This window comes from Sorghum bicolor, chromosome 2 (genome assembly GCF_000003195.3).
Source record: "Sorghum bicolor cultivar BTx623 chromosome 2, Sorghum_bicolor_NCBIv3, whole genome shotgun sequence".
Taxonomy (NCBI): Eukaryota; Viridiplantae; Streptophyta; class Magnoliopsida; order Poales; family Poaceae; genus Sorghum; species Sorghum bicolor.
In genome coordinates, this window is record NC_012871.2 from 18,466,012 (window position 1) to 18,486,716 (window position 20,705).

At 55.4% G+C, this 20,705-nt stretch overlaps 1 protein-coding gene across 1 annotated transcript in view; it reads right to left on the minus strand.

Annotated features, from left to right (window-relative positions):
- Window positions 1-20,705, minus strand: part of LOC8061665 (anthocyanidin 3-O-glucosyltransferase 2) — a 35,863-nt gene that overhangs the window by 7,030 nt on the left and 8,128 nt on the right. The window lies entirely within an intron of this gene.

The window sequence follows — 20,705 nt, forward strand, 5'->3', positions numbered from 1 at the left end:
CTCTAAGGACTCAGGTTAGCGGTTTATTCTCATCGTCATGGGAGTTGTGTTGTCCTTATGTCGATCATCATGGAGATTGACTTTTGCTTTCGAGTGCTTGCAGGCTCCTCCGATCCTCGGCCGTCGACTGGCGTCGAGAGCGCCCTGTCCCGTCCGTTGATGGGGAAGTCCACCCCGCCGTCGCCGAAGCGGGTCGAGGCGCCCCGCCCTCAAGAGAAGGAGGGAGCCCCCGAGCCTCCCCGATCTGGGGTCGAGGGGGATCCTATCACAATAAGTGATGGGTCCAGCGGCGACGGGCTTTCAAAGGGAGCTCGATCCATGGACGAGGAGGTCGAGGCTTCCCTTGCGGCGAAGCGGACACCATGGCCCATCGGACTCCACTCCGTCGAGGAGCAGAAGAAGAGGGAGGAGGAGGAGCGCGAGCGGGAGACGCGACAACAGCTGCAGGAGGGGCAGCAGCAGCCGTAGCAGGAAGGATAGGAGAGAGAGAAGGGGCGGCGGCCAGAGGGACCCTAGCTCGAGGAGCTGCTGGAGCAGGACCGGTAGCAGGAGCTGCGGGAGCTCTAGGAGTAGCAGCAGCAGAGGAGCCAGCAGTTAGAGGAACTGCTCAAGCCACCACCTCACAGTCCGCCCTAGCCAGTGCTGCCAACGTCACAAGAGCCCGAAGCCAGGGAGGATGGCTTGCCGGTTTATGGTCCGCCGACCCCGGTGTGGCTCCGTCCGGGAGCGCCCGCTTCGATCCTAGCCGAGTCAGGGCGGGCGGACGGCGTGGTGGCGCTCGCTTGTATGATGCGCACCCCAGTCGACCCTCAGTCCGAGATCAAGGGCATGATCTACGGTATCGACGGGATCGCTCCTGGATTCCTTCGAGAGCGTCGGTCGTGGGAGGACCGCATTCCCACCGAGGAAGACGAAGCCGGGACGTCGGGCGGCGGCGGTGCTGGCGAGACGGGAACTTGGAAGACGGTGGATGACGACGGGCGGTTCCCCTCCCTCATCGACCTGTTTTTGCGTCACGGGGGGTCGCTCGAGACCATCGAAGAGCTCATCCGGGGCGTCAAGGCGCGCACGGATCAGGAGATGGAAAACTGGTGTCCTGACCGGATCCGCATTCGGGCCTCCACCAACCCGTCCAAGCCTAACATTTTTTTGGATGACCGGAAGGAGGCCGAAAAGTGGGAGCATCTCGAGGAGCTTCGCCTCTAGATGAAGCATGTAGTGGAGCTCCTGTCCGATGTCGTCAACAACAGGCTCGGACCGGCCTACTTTGTAAGTATCTTTAGGCTTTAATTACCGTAGGACGTTTGGTTTTGTGTTCTTACTGTTCCACTGCTGGCTCGCAGGATCTGAAAGAGACCTCCCGTATCAAATAGAGTGTTATCCACGCGACGAGAGGCGGCTGGGAGCAACTCCCTATCCTCAAGGACTAGCTCCTGGAATCGCAGGAGAAGCTCCTCAAGGCCTACAAGGAGCTTTTGGTGCTCGAGGAGGAGAAGAAGGAGAGGGAGGCCGCTCTGGCTGAGGCTCGGGAAGCTTCGAGGAAGGCGGTGGAAGAGGCCGCGCTGCTGAGGGAGCGGACCATGACAGTCGAGGAGGCCGCGTCCAAGGCCCGGGAAGAGGCCGTGTTTTACAAGGGCACGGCTGCTGACATAGACAAGGAGAAGGGTCTCCTCAGGGCTGATCTCGCCTCTGCCCGAGAATCTTTCCAAAAGATGAAGACGGAGTGCGTGAGGGGCGAGATTGCTCGGAGCGCCGCAGAGGAGGCCAAGAAGAAGGCCCAAGAAGATCTCGAGGCTGAGCGAACTCGCTCACACGAGCTCTCTGACGAGATCGATCGTCTCAAGAGGGCGCTGTTGGAGAAAGAGGGAGCTATGGCACAAGCAGGCAAGGTGATCGAGGACCTGTGCGTCACCAACACCGACCTGGCGCGTTCCTACAAGGAGATCGAGAGGGCCAACACCAACTTGGTTGGTGAAAATACGGCTCTGGAGGAGAGGATTCGCGGTATGTTTCTATTATCGAACTTCCTTTCTGAGGTGTGCTTTGTGTTATCTAACTTCTCCATGTCGGTCCTTGTAGGGCTTAAAGATGAGCTGCTTGCTGCTCAAGTCGAGGCCCGCTCCACCAAGGCTCAGCTCGAGGGGGAGGTCGCTCTGAACCGCCATCTGCAGACGGCGATAAGCGATCTCTCGACCTCTTTGGAGCTCGAACCCGTGGACGAGTCAAGGGAGGAGGCTCGAGGCGACGCACTGGTCGACCAACTATGCTATCTAGGTGCTACGCTGAGGGACCGGGTGCGGGACGCCCTTCATACCGGGTTAAAGCGGGCAATGGCGGTTGTCTTCTCAGGCTTTCCTACGATATGGAGGTGGTGTCCCACGGCTTCGTCACTGATATTTCCAAGACTGACACAGAGAACGAGGAGAGGCTCCACGCCTTGATCGACGACGCAGAGGCTCCTGGGGAAAGGCTGGCGAGGCTGTTCAAGCCAGAAGTACTTCCTCCCGAGACTAGCTCGGGCGCGGACGATGGTGGTGAGGGCTGAGATGCAGACTGAGGCCTGCGAGCCTACTCTAGGTGCTAAGGCCCCTTATACAGTACTTATTATTCTGTCTTTAAGTGATACTGTGTTTTTTTAGCGGTTTATAGATCTGTGAATATTTGTCTGTCTTTCCGCTCGAGGTTCCTTCGTTTCCTTTTCTGCCTATGTCTGTATTCCCCGTTCGATCTTTTGTTAAGGCAACCTCAATTGCCTCGAGGGTGAGAAAGCGAGAAGAGTTACCATACCCCGGGGGCGTAGGAGTTCTCAGGCTCGTTGTCTCTCGGCCCTTGAAGGGCTCGAGGTGCCTCTACTACTCGACCGTGTGAGGTTTACTAATAGTGCCGAAAAAATAACTTGGTTTTTTCGGCACTTGGGGGGCACCCCCCTGCTAGCCCCCGAGGGGGTATCGACTATGATGGGTCATAGTTGGTACTCCCTTCTAACGTCGAGATTTCGACCAACGAAAAAAGTAAATTACTCGAGGGAAAGATCTTATTCATTCATGCGTTCATTCATAAGGTCTTGGTACAGAATGTACATGGGAACATAAAGCTTTAAAATTCTAGGGGTAGAATCGACGTAGCTGCTCGATGTTCCACGCGTTGGTGAAGACTGCCCCTTTTTCGCTTGTATGACCCTAGCTTCAGGACCTCGGCCACTACGTATGGGCCTTCCCAGGGCGGAGTCAGCTTGGGGCGTCCTTTGTTGCTTTGCCGCCGCCGTAGGACGAGATCACCCACGTTCAGATCCCTCTTGCGCACGTGCTTGTCGTGATAGCGTCGAAGCTTCTGCTGGTATCTAGCGGAGTTGAGGAGGGCCATGTCTCGAGCTTCCTCGAGTTGGTCGACCGCATTCTCTCGAGTCTCCTTGTTTGATTGCTCGTTGTATGCTTTGAGTCGAGGGGACCCATACTCGAGGTCCGTTGGGAGCACGGCCTCGGAGCCGTAGACTATGAAGAATGGGGTGTATTTTGTGGCCCTGCTTGGTGTCATCCTTAAACTCCATAGGACCGAAGAGAGCTCTTCGACCCATTTCTTGCCGAATTTCTTCAAGCGGTTGTAGATCCTCGGTTTGAGCCCCTGCAAAATCATGTCGTTGGCACGCTCGACCTGGCGGTTAGTTCGAGGGTGGGCCACTGTAGACCAGTTCACACGGATGTGATGCCTATCGCAGAAGTCCAAGAACTTTTTGCCAGTGAACTGAGAGCCGTTGTCGGTGATGATGATGTTGGGGATCCAAAACCGGTGGATGATGTCGGTGAAGAAATGGACGGCTTGCTCGGAGTGGATGTTCGTGATGGGTCGAGCCTCGATCCATTTGGAGAATTTGTCGATGGCTACCAGCAAATGGGTGTATAATCCTGCTGCTTTCTGTAGAGGTCCTACTAGGTCGAGTCCCCACACCGCGAACGGCCACGTGATTGGGATCATCTGGAGGGTGTGGGCGGGAAGATGCGTCTGCTTGGCGTAAAATTGGCACCCATGGCATGAGCATACGAGCTCGATGGCGTCAGCTACGGCCGTTGGCCAGTAGAAGCCCTGTCGGAAAGCGTTCCCTATGAGGGTCCGCGGAGCGGCGTGGTGACCACAAGCCCTCGAGTGTAGATCCTCGAGGAGCTTCCGGCCTTCCTCTATGGTGATGCAATGCTGCAAGATCCCTGTCGGGCTTCGCCGATATAATTCATTATCTTCACCGTAGATTGCGTATGACTTGGCCCGTCGAGCGATACGGCGGGCCTCGAATCGATCTTCTGGTAGCTCACATTGAATCAGGCAGTCGAGGAACGGCGTGCGCCAGTCGAATGGTCGACCGGGCCACTGTTCCACCTCCATTACCTCGCCTGCCGCTAGCAGCGCTTCGATGGTGTCAGTTTGTTGGAGGGCGGTGGTTTCGACGCCAACCCCCAAGCCCAAGTCGACGGATGGCTCGTGCAAATCTCTTGAGAACGCGTCGGGCAGGACCATATTTCGAGTCAAGGCGATCTTGGCGAGTTCGTCGGCTGCTTCGTTGTAGCGTCGGGCGATGTGAACAAGCTCGAGACCGTGGAACTTATCCTCGAGTCGACGTACCTCCTTGTAGTACGCCTCCATTTTCGGATCGTGGCAGTTGGAGGCCTTCATTACTTGGTCGATGACGAGTTGGGAGTGGCCTCGAACGTCGAGGCGTCGAACTCCTAGCTCGATGGCGATCTTCAGACCGTTGACAAGGGCCTCGTACTCCGTGACATTGTTGGATGCGGCGATGTGTATTCTGATGACGTACCTCATATGGACGCCAAGGGGTGAGATGAATAGCAGGCCCGCCCCAGCTCCTGTCTTCATGAGAGACCCGTCGAAATACATCGTCCATAGTTCCGCTTGAACTTGGGCCGGGGGGAGCTGGGAGTCTGTCCACTCCACAACGAAATCCACTAGAGCTTGAGACTTGATGGCTTTGCGGGGCGCATAAGTGAGGGTCTCACTCATGAGCTCGACGGACCATTTGGCGATCCTTCTCGTGGCCTCCCAACTTTGGATGATCTCACCCAAGGGGAAATATGATACCACTGTGATAGGGTGGCCGAGGAAGTAATGTTGCAGCTTACGTCGGGCAAGGATCACCGCGTAGATTAGCTTCTGGATCTGCGGGTACCGTGTCTTGGTCTCTGAGAGTACCTCGCTGACGAAATAGACCGGCCTCTAGACTGGCAGTGCATGTCCCTCTTCCTGCCTTTCGACCACCACTGCCGCACTGACGACCTGGGTCGTCGAGGCAATGTACAGAAGCAGAGGTTCTGCGGGTTGAGGCGGGACCAGGACCCGGGCAGAGGTCAGTGTTTTCTTCAAGTTATTGAGGGCTTCCTCGGCTTCGGGGGTCCAAGAGAAATGCTCGGCTTTTTTCAAGAGCCTATATAGTGGCAATGCCTTTTCTCCTAACCTCGAGATAAAACGACTTAGCGCCGCCAAACATCCTGTGACCTTTTGCACTCCCTTGACGTCTCGGATCGGCCCCATTCTCGTCACGGCCGAGACTTTCTCAGGATTGGCCACGATGCTGCGTTGGGAGACTATGTATCCCAGGAGCATGCCTCGAGGTACACCAAAGACGCACTTCTCAGGGTTGAGCTTGATCTCGTTGGCGCGTAAGCAACTGAAAGCGATCTCGAGGTCCTAAATCAGGTCTCCTCGTTGCTTTGACTTGACGACGATGTCATCGACGTATGCTTCGACCGTCGACCCTATATGTTTGCCAAACACGTGGAGCATGCAGCGTTGGTATGTTGCTCCCGCGTTTCGAAGCCCGAACGGCTTGGTTACATAACAATACATCCCAAAAGGCGTGATGAAAGATGTCGCGAGCTGGTCGGACTCTTTCATTTTTATTTGATGGTAACCAGAATATGCATCAAGGAAAGAAAGAGTTTCGCATCCCGCAGTAGAATCAACAATTTGATCGATACGTGGTAATGGAAAAGGAACTTTCGGACATGCTTTATTTAAACTTGTATAATCGAAACACATCCTCATTTTCCCATTCTTTTTCTTAACTAGTACAGGATTTGCTAACTAGTCTGGATGGTGAACCTCCTTGATGAATCCGGCCATCAAAAGCTTGTGGATCTCCTCGCCAATGATCTTGCGTTTCTCCTCGTCGAAGCGACGCAACCGTTGCTTCACTAGCTTGGAACCGGCTCGAATTTCCAAGGAGTGCTCAGCGACTTCCCTCGGTATGCCTGGCATATCCGAGGGACTCCATGCAAACATGTCGGCGTTTGCACAGAGAAAGTCGACGAGCAAGGCTTCCTATTTGGGGGTCAAGGTCGGCGTTGATCGTCAGCACCTTGCCGTCGGAGTTGTCGGGGTCGAGCGGGATCTTCTTCGTTCCTTCTGCCGGCTCGAAGCTGCCCACGTGGCACTTGGGCTCTGGAGCTTCTGCGGCCAGGGCTTCGAGCTTCGAGGCGAGCTCGGCGGAGCTCTCGATAGCTTCCCCATACTCGGCGCACTCGACATCGCATTCGTACGCGTGCTCGTAGGAGGAGCTGATGGTGATGACGCCCTTGGGTCCGGGCATCTTCAGCTTCAAGTAGGTGTAGTTGGGGATAGCCATAAACTTGGCGTAGCTCGGGCGTCCGATGATGGCGTGGTACGTTCCTCGGAATCCCACCACCTCAAAGGTGAGGGTCTCCTTTCTGAAATTGGCTGTCGTGCCAAAACAGAATGGTAAGTCGATTCGACCTACGGCAACGCCTTCTTTCCTGGTACGACACCATGGAATCCGCCGGTGCTTGGTTGGAGTTGCGCCCGGTTGATGCCAAGAAGGTCGAGGGTCTCGAGGTAGATGATGTTCAGACTGCTGCCGCCGTCCATCAGCACTTTCGAGAGTCTGGTGTTGACAATGATGGGGTCGACGACGAGCGGGTAGACGCTAGGGGCGACTACCTTGTCGGGGTGGTCGTCTCTATCGAAGGTGATGGGGGTGTTTGACCAGTTGAGGTACTAGGGCACTGCCATCCTTGCCGCAAAGACCTCACGGCGCTCCCTCTTGCGTTGCCTTGCGGTTAGCTGCGTCGAGGGTCCACCGTAGATCATGTAGCAGTCGTGGACGGCCGAGAAACCTTCGTCGTCTTTGTCGTCCCCTTGTCGTCGTTTTTCTCTTTCTTCTGGTCATCCTTCTTGAACCCTAGGCCGTCGAAGTGCTTTTTCAGCATGCGGCAGTCCTCGAGCTTATGGTTTGCCCCTCCCTTATGGTAAGGGCAGGGCTCCTTTAGCATTTGGTCGAAGATAGCCCCCTCTGGGGGTCCTCGAGGCCTCTTGCGCTCCATGGCGGCGACGAGGTCATCGTCGAGGGCTTCCCGCTGGAACGTCCGTGCTTTCTTATTTTCTTGTTCTTCTTTGGACCTCGACTGGGGCCCTCATCATCATCGGCGGATGACTTGCCTTTACCTCCTTCGCAGCTGAAGAAGGCGCCGACCGCTTCTTCCCCTGCAGCGTAGTTTGCCACTACATCCATCAGCTCGTCGACGGTCTGAGGACGATTCCGGCCCAACTCCCGCACCAGATCTCGACTGGTGGTGCCTGAGACAAAGGCCAGGATGACGTTGTGGTACGGGATGTGCGGCAGCTCCGTGCGCTGCTTCGATAAGCGTCGATAAGCATCGAGAGTTTCTCCTGACTTCTGCTTGCACTTGCTGAGGTCCCACGAGTTGCCGGGTCGTATGTAGGTTCCTTTGAAGTTACCCTCGAATACCCTAACCAAATCAACCCAATCGTGGATCTGGTTGGCCGGGATATCCTCGAGCCATCTGCAGGCGGTGTCGGAGAGAAAAATTGGTAGCTATCGGATGATGGCTCGATCGTCCCCTCGTGCGCCTCCCAGCTGACAAGCTAGCCGGAAGTCTGCCATCCATAGCTCGGGCTTGGTCTCGCCGTTGTATTTAGCGATGCTGGTCAGGGGTCGAAACGGGTTGGGTCGCGGCGTGCTGCGGATTGCTCTGCTGAACACCCGAGGGCCTGGTGGTTCCGGGGCCATCCGGTCCTCGTCGCTGTCATATCTCCCGCCGCGGTGGGCGCTGTAACCGCGCTCTTCTGCGTCCCCATATCGACGACGACGGTTCTCGTCGATGTCGCGTCGTGCGCCGTGTCGTCGTTGGTTGTCGACGGGATGGTGGAGGACGAGCACTGTCTTTTTCCCTCGAGGGGGCGGCTGCTGGTGGACCGACACCTCCTTTTCGTTCTAGGCTAGCTCATCACGCTTTTCTGTGGCCGCTCCTCGACGTCGAGAGGCCGAGCTCTCGGCCTGCTGAACTGCCGCTACTTGGAGCAGAGTCTGCACCTCGTCACGAAGGTGTCGTGCCTGAGAGTTCGATGGTTCAGGCATATTGCGTAGCAGCATTGTTGCCGCCACGACGTTCTAGCCCGCTCGAGGGAAACGACTGACGGGCTGCTCAGGTTCCCCGTCTCCGACGATCTGCCGGTGTACATCTCGAGCCCGTCTGCAGACACTTCTGCCAGGCGGGTATGGCTGGTCCTGCTCGAGGATCTATTCAAGCAAGACAAGGCGCTCGTGATCTTCGTCAAGCTTTGCTTTGAGCTCTTGTAGCTGCGCGAGTTGCGCGGCTTTGTCTTCTTGTGGAGGTGGGTCGACCTGACCGTCATTCCCTGGCGTCCTAGGGTCCTCCCTTGCCGCAGGGGCTCGACCGCCTGCAACGGCGTCCTGTGTCTCGTTGGTAGTTTCCACCGCCCCGTCGATGTTGAAGCATTCCCTAGTAGGGTCGTAGCTGTTGGACTCAGAGTCGGAGTCCGGCTCAGCGGCGTAGAAGCATCCACGTCCCTCCTCCAGCAGCCGTTGCCTGAGGGAGGTGATCGTGTATCGCCCAGGTCCTAAGCGATGGAGGCCTCGTACCTGAGAGAAATCTAGAAGCTCGGACGTCTGTTGCCGTGCTCCACCGTCACGTGGGAGGACCATTGGTCTCTCGACGTACGTTTGGGCGTTTGGACATATCGTCCTGGCGAGTGACGCTGCGGCGTTGTCCAGACCGACCGATAGCGCTCTTCTCGGGGCGAACAGCCCGTGTGGAAGCAGCGTCGTGGCAGGCGAGAGTGCGCAAGGTGCGCCGTCTCCCGTCATGGTCGTGCGATCCTCGTGACGTTGGGCCGTCATACCCATGGTTTCGGCACGCGGGGTTGTCGGCTCCTGTGTCACCTCCCACCTGGCACGAACTGGTGATCGTGCCGAGGGAGAGGGGTGATGGTGGCGCTGTCCACGCCTCTTCTTCAGCGGGGAGGCGTGGTGGCGAGGCCGCCTGGGAGCCCTGTGGGGGTATAGACCCCTATACCCTTACGGCTAGACTTGGGCCAGGAGGCTTGGCCCATTACGAGACAAGCTCAAGGTTTGATCCGATAGCTTGGAGTTTCGCGCAAGGAGACAAGACGTGGAGATCAAGCAGGATTCTAGTCGGTTAGAATAGGAATTGATATCGAACTATCTATGGCAATTGTAACCGACTAGGATTAGTTTCCAGATATGTAACCCTGCCCTCCGGACCATATAAGGAGAGGCAAGGGACCCCCCTAGGACATCATATTCTCTCAACACAAATCAATACAACCAGACGCAGGACGTAGGTATTACGCCAACCCGGCGGCCGAACCTGGATAAAAAGCTTGTCCGTGTCTTGCGTCACCATCGAGTTCGTAGTTTGCGCACCGTCTACTGATAAACTACTATCGTGGGTATACCCCAAGGTAGACTGCCGACTAGCTTTCGTCTACAGTGGCGCGCCAGGTAGGGGGTGTGCGTGCAACTTCTCTGGCGAACAAGATGGTTACAATCCCAGCTTCCGCGACCGTGCCTGAAGGCCTCACGTTCACCGTCGGCCAGATCACGTGGACGACGTGCAGCGACGGCCTCACGACTACAGTTTCGAAAGAAACTCAAATCCGATCTGAGACCACGCCGTCTCCGACCACTCGCGTGGCAGCACCGAGCACCCGACCACCGCTCCCGCACTATAAGGGAAAGAAGATCGGCTGCTCGGACCTTCTCCAAGCGCTCGATCGCGTTGATTCCAAGCTACTTGAAGCCTCCCAACTAGTGGACGGAATCCTGCGTCAGCCTGATCAAGCTCCTCCAACGGATTTTTTCAAATCCCGTCGGCCAACTCGTGTCGTTACACACGAATGGCTGGGAACATCCCTGACGATAACCTCAACTCCCTCAGGACGATCTGTCAAGCTCAAGAAGGGAGACTATCCTTGCGGCCTGAACAACTCGGCCTCTCTCTACTCGCGGCACATCCAATCCGTTTTCAGCAAAGCGGGTTGGTCGCCAAAAAGGAACGATCGTCACTACGTCAACATGGTGACAGTCCAAGAGCCACGGGACGGCCAGGCTTCCAGCACCAACTCGAGCACCGGTTCCGTTCCCACCGAAGTTATAAACACCGAAGACGAGGACTACGACCTGGATTTGCCCTCACACCCTCCGGGTTTCCCTCGTTTCCCGGTATTCCCCCCTCGGCGAGGAGATATTGTCTTCAACGTCAGCGCCAACGAACCGGTCGTGGATGGAGAAACAGGCGAGCAGAGGCAACTCCGCGAGCAGCGCAACGCCGATCGCACCCGACGACGTGCGGACGAGCAACAATAAATTCCACCGCATAATCTCAACAACGCTTTTGACATGGTCGGGGACCAGCCAGTCTACAAGACGCCAAGCGCCAACGTGGCTGTCGCCATGGCTAATCTAGATCGGCTCCCTGATACCCCTGAGTGCCAAGGAGTCCGGACCAGCATCCGAGCACACCTGATCGCCGCAATGGGACAGACAGCCACTCTGCTCAAGAGAGTCCAGGACGTCTCTTACACAGAAGCCACCTCCGACCAGACTAATCGTAGCCGGACCTCACCACCTCCAAGCAGGCGTCGCCATAGCCGCTCTCCCGACAACCATCGAAAAGATTCACGGCGCGACGATGATGGTCGGGACACTGACGGTCACCGTGAGCAGAACCGCAGACGCGGTCAAGAAGTAAACCAACACAGGGATCTCCGGCACAACATCCCTCCCAAAGATGCCCGGGACCGCATCAACAAGCGTGCCACAGAGAGAGCAGCCCACGAAAACCTGCGCCGTATTGAGTACGATGCAACACACGGCCCCCCGGGCCTAAGGCAATTCTCCTCACACCTCCGCCAGGTCGTGTGGCCCCGCAACTTCAAGCTCGAAAAACTTAAAAAATACGATGGCAAGGAAAATCCAGAAAACTGGATCACTCTCTACGAAATCGCCGTCCGATCAGCAGCGGGGGATGAGCACGTCATGGCCAACTACTTCCCCGTAGTCCTCGACCAGGCTGGTCATCAGTGGCTTCTTGGCTTGGCCGAGGACTCCTTCGACTCTTGGGAAGAGCTACGCCAGGCTTTCATCGACAACTTCATCGCCACATGCGAGCAGCCTGGAAATAAGTATGACCTCGAAAGGATAAGGGACAGGAAGAACGAACCTCTGCGCGATTACATCCGACGATTCTCGGATATGCGCCTTAAGATCCCGAAGATTTCCCACGACGAGGCCATCTCTGCCTTCATCAAGGGCCTGCGCTTCCATGAAGCGCTAAGGAACAAGCTGTTGCGTAAATGGCCAACAACGGTGGCAGAGCTCCTCGCCACGGCCAAAAATTATGCCGACGCCGACGACGCGGAAAAACTAATCCGAGACGATGCGAGAGGTCCCGACCAGCCTCCCCGGCGAGATGACGGTCATGGTCAATACGACAACAGGAACAACCGCCGCCCCGACAACCGCGATCACAGAGAAGGTTGGGATCGGCGGCGCGAAAACCGCGACGATTTCAGAGGAAAGCGCCCCCGTGACTACGACCACGAAGTAAATACGGTCAAGCGTCCCAACGGGTGGCGGGACTACCAAGAAGACTACAGCAAAACGTTGAAGGGACCGTGCCAACTACATCCAAAGTCTAATCATACCATGGAAGAGTGCCGCGTCCTCAAAAGCATCTTTACACGGCGGGCCGCCCAAGACGACTCCGCTAAGAAAAATGGCAAGCGAGACGGGCACGACCACGAAGACGAGGATGAGGACCAAGATAGGGACCCCCGACACCAATACGTCAGCTCCACTGACGTGGTCCACTCCATCTTCGGGGGCAAGGTCTCCATCGAATCTAGGCGAGAAAGAAAGCTATTAAAGAGAGCCTGCCTCAACATAGACAGTACAGACGGGCTGATCGCAGACCCAAAATTTCCCCCGTGGTCGCACAGGGAGATCTCATTCAGCAGGAAGGACCAGTGGGCCGCTATCCCAGAGCCAGGTCGTTTCCCTCTGATCCTGGACCCTTGCATCAACAGCATCAGATTCGAGCGCGTGCTCGTGGACGGGGGAAGCTCCATCGACATCCTTTTCCGCAACAGCCTGCCCGCTCTCAAGATATCTCCTGCACAACTAAAACCCTACGATGCCCAATTTTGGGGGGGTCTTGCCAGGTCAGAGCTCAGTGCCCCTCGGGCAGATAACATTGCCTGTCCAATTCGGCACACCCGACCACTTTCGGACAGAGTTTATCAACTTTGTGGTCGCGGACTTCGACGGGACCTACCACGCTATACTAGGCCGACCATCACTGACAAAGTTCATGGCAGTCCCGCACTACTCATACCTGGTCCTTAAGATGCCTACGGAGAAGGGTGTCCTAACCATCAGAGGCAACGTCTATACCGCGTATACCTGCGAAGAAGAGAGCTTCAAGATCACCGAAGCAATAGACCTCTCAATCCGCATGGCAGAAACAGCAACCCAAGCCGCGCAGCTGCCCCCCGACCAGCTTCGACTACCCGAGCAGGAGACAGCCAGGAAGAATTCAAAATCCAAGGAGTACAAGGAAGTACAGCTGGTCAACGGCAGCCCCGAAAAGACGGCCCTCATCGGGGCCAATCTGGATCCAAAATAGGAAGACGCGCTCGTCAGGTTTCTAAGGGACAACGTGAGCGTTTTCGCATGGAAACCCGCAGACATGCCCGGCGTCCCACGAAACCTGATCGAGCACTCCTTAAATGTCTCGAAGACCGCAAGACCAATCAAGCAAAAGCTGCGACGGTTCGCTCGTGACAAAAAGGAGGCTATTAGGACAGAAATAACACGGCTTCTAGCAGCCGAATTCATAAAAGAAGTGTATCATCCCGATTGGCTCGCCAATCCGGTTCTTGTATGCAAAAAGAATAATGAATGGAGAATGTGCGTTGATTACACTGATCTCAATAAACACTGTCCTAAAGATCCTTTTGGTCTCCCTCGCATCGACGAGGTGGTCGACTCAACGGCCGGATGCGAACTCCTCTCTTTTCTAGATTGCTACTCTGGTTATCACCAGATCTCGCTGAAGGAAGACGATCAGATAAAAACATCCTTCATTACTCCTTTTGGCGCATACTGCTACACGACCATGTCCTTCGGACTCAAAAACGCCGGAGCCACTTATCAACGGGCTATCCAGCAATGCCTCCACGACGAGATTCGTGATGACCTCGTCGAGGCCTATGTAGACGACGTGGTCGTAAAAACAAGGGACGCAAGCACCCTAATCGACAACTTAGACCGAACTTTCAAGGCGCTTAATCGGTACAAGTGGAAGCTTAACCCCAAAAAGTGCATCTTTGGTGTTCCTTCTGGTCTACTACTCGGCAACGTTGTCAGTCGTGACGGCATACGACCAAACCCTTCAAAAGTAAAAGCAGTACTCGACATGCGGCCACCCAAGAATGTCAAGGATATTCAGAAGCTTACCGGATGTATGGCCGCCCTCAGTCGCTTCATCTCAAGACTAGGAGAAAAAGGCCTCCCTTTCTTCAAACTCTTGAAAGCGTCGGAAAAATTTTCTTGGATAGAGGAAGCCGACGCCGCATTCACTCAGCTCAAGACTTTTCTCACTTCGCCACCTGTCCTTACAGCGCCTCAGCCCAATGAAGACCTACTCCTTTGCATTGCTGCAACCGACAGGGTTGTTTCCACAACAATAGTGGTCGAGCGAGATGAACCAGGTCATGCCTATAAGGTCCAGAGGCCCGTTTACTTCATAAGTGAGGTCTTAAACGAGTCCAAGGCCAGGTACCCATAGATACAGAAGCTCATATACGCTATCCTAATAACGTCAAGAAAGCTGAAACATTACTTCGACGGCCATCGAGTCTCGGTGACCACCAGTTTCCCTCTCGGGGACATTCTGCGCAATAAAGATGCCAACGACAGAATCGTAAAATGGGCAATGGAGTTATGCCCAATTTCCCTGGAGTTCCAGAGCCGCACCACAGTTAAGTCTCAGGCCTTGGTCGATTTCATTGCTAAGTGGACGGATCTCAACGAGCCTCCCGTTCCCGATGTCTCTGACCACTGGTCAATGTTCTTTGACGGGTCCTTGAACATCAACGGTGCCGGCGCTGGGACACTGTTCGTGTCGCCTAACAAGGACAAACTGCGTTACGTCCTTAGGATCCTCTTTCCGGCGTCAAACAATGTCACCGAATACGAAGCATGCCTGCATGGCATAAGGCTAGCCGTTGAGCTGGGAGTCAAACGCCTCTATGTCTATGGCGACTCTGCTTTGGTTATCAATCAGCTCAACAAGGAGTGGGACGCAACCCACGAAAAGATGGATCTCTACTGCAAAGAAATTCGCAAATGGGAAACCAACTTCTACGGCATAGAGTACATCCATGTGGTCCGGGATAAGAACCAGGCAGCAGATGCGTTGTCAAAGTTAGAATCATCTCGGGCCCAGATCCCGCGGGGTATTTTCGTCCAGGACATCCACGAGCCCAGCGTAGGCTCCCCCTGGTCGACAAGCAACCCACTGAGGCGATGCTCATAGACGATGCCACTCCGACAACCGGTGGTCATGATTGGCGTACACCGTTCATCAAGTATATAACGGACGGAACAGGCTTCCAGGACAAGACAGAGAACGAGCGCCTCATTCGACGGTCAAAGAACTACATCCTGGTCGACGGCAAACTTATGCGAAAAAACGCAAGCTCTGAGGTACTGCTCAAATGCATATCCCAAGACGATGGTATCAAGCTCCTAGAAGACATACATGCTGGATCCTGCGGCAATCATGCCGCATCCAGAACGTTGGTCGGAAAAGCCTTCCGGGCAGATTTTTATTGGCCAACCGCGGTCAACGACGCAGAAAAATTGGTCCGACACTGCGAAGGATGTCAGTTTTTCGCTAAGAGGACCCACGTACCTGCTCACGAAATTCAAACCATCCCGTCGTCCTGGCCCTTCGCTTGCTGGGGGCTTGACATGATCGGGCCATTTAAACCAGCTCCCGGCAACTTCAAGTTTGTTTTCGTATTAATCGACAAGTTCTCCAAGTGGATTGAATACATGCCTCTGTTCAAAGCAACCTCCGAGAAGGTTGTAGAGTTCCTCAATCAAATCATACACAGATTCGGTATCCCGAACAGCATAATCACCGACCTGGGTACTCAGTTTACTGGCACCACATTTTGGGACTTCTGCGATGACAGAGGCATAGTCATAAAATATGTGTCAGTGGCTCATCCACGGGCCAATGGTCAAGTTGAACGCGCAAACGGAATGATCATTGACGCCCTAAAGAAAAGGCTGTACACCAAGAATGACAGAGCACCCGGTCGATGGATGAAAGAGTTACCTGCCGTGGTCTGGGGCCTCCGAACTCAGACCAGTCGAAACACAGGAGTATCTCCCTACTTCATGGTCTACGGCTCCGAGGCAGTCCTGTCGTCTGACATAACCTTCGGATCTCCTAGGATTGAACACTTCGACCAGGCGACAGCCGACAACGCCAGAGCACTCGAAATCAACTGCATGGAGGAAAAGCGTTTGAATTCTTGTCTCCGAACAGCAAAGTACCTCGCGGCAGTCAGGCGATACCACAACAGGAACGTCAAGGACCGTCCTTCGTGGTCGGCGACCTGGTACTTAGGTGGAGCACAAGCCAAGAGGGAATGCACAAGCTCTCCACTCCCTGGGAAGGACCCTTCGTGGTCGCCGAAGTCACACGACCCACGTCCTACAGATTGGCATACCAAGACGGGACACGCGTGCCTAACTCTTGGCATATTGACAAACTTCGACGATTTTACCCATAAGTTCTAATAACTTTCGCTTGTAAATATCTTATAATTGTCAATAATAAAGTTTTCTATTTTTTGCCTATACTTTGTGGCACGCAGAACTCTTGGCAAACCTTCTGCAATGGAAGCTCCTAGCGACTACAAAGTCGAATACGGTGACACGTCACTTAGAAAATTGTACAGCGCTCAAAATAATAGTCATGACAAAAGCAAACTTCGTTACAAACTTTACATACAAAGTTTACAATAAATACCCTGACGGGCACACGCTAGTCTATCCCTACAGACTACCCTATCGGCCTAACTGCTCGGGCTGATCACCCGTTTGGCCCTGCTGCCCGGACGAAGGGGTCGGGGCCACCGGCGCCTAGCTGGTCGAGACCGCAGGCGTCGACCGCCCATCTCCCGCAACGGACGCGCCCGACAGCTCCCTGGCCGACCTGTCTGAGCCTGGCTGGTCGGGGGGAGTGGCCGTTCCGCACAGATTGATGTCGACGATCACCATCGACGACAAGTCCAACAGACCACCCCGAAGCTCGTTCGCCTCCTGCGGGCCGACCTCCTTGGGGTACCCCTTCTCCATCCTGGACAAGTCGACCAGGGGGTAGTGGGCGCGCACCATGCTAAGGACATGCGCGCCAGCGAACTCCCCAGCGTCCTTCACAAATTGCTGGAGCCAGTCCCACGCCCGTTGCGCCTTCTCCACCGGAGTCAACTTCGGCGCGCGGGGCTGGCTCTCCGGGAGCTCAGGACTGATCAGATCCAGGACCGGGGATACTCCCTTCCAGATCTTACAACAGTTGACCTTCCAGGAGTCCCGGTCCTTGACTAGCTCATCCAGGTGTTTCTTGGCGTTCACCTTGAGCACTGCAAGTCAAGCAGGACGTTATCTTCGACATATCAAAAAACAAAGGGGGTGACAAGGGGCAGATAACGAGGCGATGCGTATTACCAGATAACTCCCGGTCCTTACGACCCAACTCCTCTCCTGTTCGACGCCCGGACTCCAGCGCACCAGCAAGCTCTTGGCTGAGATGCTCCTTCTCCTGTCGGAGGCGCGTCACCTCCTCCTCCAGGTCTAAATGAATCATAACCTGGTCAGCAAAACAAACTACACAGATACACGCAGGTGCTCGGAGCACGTGACTAACCTTCTCGCTGACGATACTGGTCGGCCAAGCGACGGGTAAGCTCGAGACGATGCTCCTCTTGGGCATTCATCTCGGCCACTTTTTCCCCAACCTCCAATCGCAGCCGGTCCACCTCCGCGGCCAGGGCCTTGTTCTCGGCCACAACGCCTTCTATCTGGTCGAAGCACCGTCTCCGGTACTTCGCCGTTTTCATCGCGCCCTACAAAACGAACATATGACAACCAAGCAAGACAACGCACAGAATGTACAACAGCGCAAAGAACCGCTTACCTTGACTTCGTCGACGAGGCGTTTGGCTGCGCGCTCGACCCTGGCGGCCTCCTCGGTCTCGGCGAGCTCCTCATGCCCGATGAAGTGATCCCCGCGTTGGCGCCACACATACACGTGTTGGCGGCCATCGCGGGGACGACCTTCAATCTCCTCCACCTCGTCGTCGGAGGCCGCCTGGGTTTCCTCCTCAACCGTCGTATTGCCCCCGGTAGCAGTCGAAGGCATTACTGGCCCCCGGGATCCTGCAGTCGAAGCGGCCCCTGCTCGGGGCGGCGTGGGGACTTCGCTCTCCTCGGCGGGGGGAGGGGTCGGGGCTCTCCTCTCCCTTTCTGTGGCGTTCGCTGGGGGAGGTGCCCCTGTATCCTCCTTAGCCTTGGCTGGGCTGCCCGCCGTGGTCGGTGCCGCGACAGGGGGCTCCTCGGTGCTCACAGGCACGGCTGCAGCCGCAGGCTGCTCCGTGGTCTGCGGCGCCGCGTCTTCAGCAGCGCAGGCAGGCTCACCCGTCCCCTGGCCGGCGGCATGGCCGGGGTTGACATCCGACGCCGCGCTAAGAACAAAAGTAAAATAAAAAAAAGGGGCCAAAATACGTAAGTCGAACGCTTACAGGTCTGATCGACGGTGGGTCGCGGTGAACCTCCTCCTCGTCCGGCCAGCTGGCACCTGCGCTCCCATCTCTACAATGCGCGGTACAGGAGGGTCACTGGCCACCCGATCAGTAGTGGCCGGCGCACTATCTGTGCGGCTCCGAGGACGTCGAACTAGCGACGGTGCGGCCTCCTCGTCGTCGTCGTCGTCGTCGTCGACGATCCGCACGAGCCGACGGTGCTTCGGCGCTTGGCTGCTCTCTGCCGGCAGTGTCGCCGCCGGTGACGGATCCGCAGGCATTGGCCTTTTCCCCACCACCCTTTCCTCGGTGGTCGGGACAGGGCGGGCTTGTTCCTCCTCACTGCTGGTGTAATGAGTACACCGAGCAGCGTCCTCCTCTGGCGGGACTTCTCCCGCAGGATTCTCCATCCCCGGTGCCAGTGATATATACACTGTGCACCGGTCGACATCGCCGATCTGCAAAAGCAACAAAGATGAGTCAGCTGCAGACAATATACGAATGCTAAAACAAAATAATCTGCAACATACCTTTGGTGCTGGTCGTCCTAACTTGAAGGCTTGCACCCGATCACTGCCATGGATGAAGCCTCCGTCCGCGAAGTTGAACAGCTCGTTCAACAGCTGCTGTACCTCCGCCTTCTCCAAAATCTCCGGTCGCATCCTGGTCGGGTCCACGCTTCCGGCATACTCGTACGCCGAGTGCACCCTCTTCTGGCAGGGCATCACCCGACGACAAATGAAGTTGCCGACCACGCCAAGCCCGTCCAGGCACGACCAGTCGATCAGCTTCATGAGATCCGCCACTTGACCGTCGAACTTCGGGCGGTCGGTCCAGCTCACCCTCTTCTCAGGAATGTATCCCACGTCGCAGAACGTGGAGCTGCCCGGTTCCTCCCTGATGTAAAACCACTTCCTATACCATTCGGCCAAGGAAGTGTTCCATGGACAGTGCAGGTAGCGGTTCTTCATTCCATCGCGAAGGTTGAGGTATACTCCACCTGCAACCTTGGAGCCTCCAACCGCTCCCTTCTTCCTCAAGCAGAAAAGATAACAAAAAAGATCGAAGTGCGGCTCTATACCAACATAGGCCTCGCACAGATGAATAAAAGTGGAGATAAGGAGAATTGAGTTCGGGTGCAGATTGCAAATCCCGATCTCATAATACAAAAGAAGACCTTGAAGAAAAGGATGAACAGGAACCCCAAAACCCCTCTTAATGAAATCTTCGAACACGACGATCTCACCGGCACGAGGGTCGGGGAAGCTCTCCCCTTCCGGCGCTCTCCAGCCGCCGAGCTCCGAGCTATGCAGGAGTCCCATCTCGACGAGGTCACCGAGGGACTTGGTGGTGCTGCGGGACTTTTTCCACTCCCTGGCCATCAGTTCGGCCCTCTTCTTGGAGTCGCTCTTCGCCATTGGAGGTGAGGAAGTGGACTTGGGTTACGAAGATGAAGGTGATTGACGGAGGCAAAAGAGGAAGGCCTGATAGCAATGGCAGGGTAAGCAGTGTAGGCGGAACCGTCCAGCTATTATAAACCGCAGCTCCACCCCTCCCACTTTCTGTATTCTCGGGAAGTGGGCGGGCCATGCGGCGGATGCGGCATTTCGGTTTTCAATGATTATAGACAATCAATGCGGAGGAGTTTTCGTACCAATTGATGGTTTCCTTTTTTCAAACCACGCAAAGGGCGGCTGCACAGTTGCCAGGCGCAACTTTTCATGCATCCATCTGACACATCATCAGAAGGTCTCGTCACGTCAACTTTAACTGGAAAGATTTTTTCAAAAACAAGAAGACAAATGTGGCAGAGAGTCAACAATCCGGAGACTGTACCGACCACCGAGCAGTTGATGCTCGGGGACTGGTCGACCAGTCTATCAACTCGGATGCCAAGGACTGTACCGACCACCGAGCAGTTGATGCTCGGGGACTGGTCGACCAGTCTATCAACTCGGATGCCAAGAACTGCACCGACCACCGAGCACTTGATGCTCGGGGACTGGTCGCCCAGTCTATCAACTCGGACGCCAAGGACTGCACCGACCACCGAGCATTTGATGCTCGGGGACTGGTCGCCCAGTCTATCAGCTCCGAACTTTAATATATCGCACCAACCATTGAGCGCTTGATGCTTGGGGATTGGCCGTCAAACAATTGTACACCCGGGGACTGGTCGATTAGTCTATTCAATTGCTGATGAACTAGTAAATTCAATTTTAATTTTTTAGACCTTGCTACAAGGCTCATACTTCGCTTTCCAGCAAGCTCGGGGACTACATCGGTACGATGCATCTGGCGATGCATCTCAGTTTCAGAATTTCTGTGAGGACTTTTCTTTTGACCCTGGCACCACGTGCCTACGTCACCTACTACCAGGCTCGGGGACTAAGTGGGCACACTTCACCTTGCGGTGAATATGCTTCCTTTTTTGAGGTTTATACTTTTCTTAAAAGTAAAGTGGGCACACTTCACCAGGAAAGAAATCTTTTCTAATTTAGAGCACCATGCATTCTTCGAAC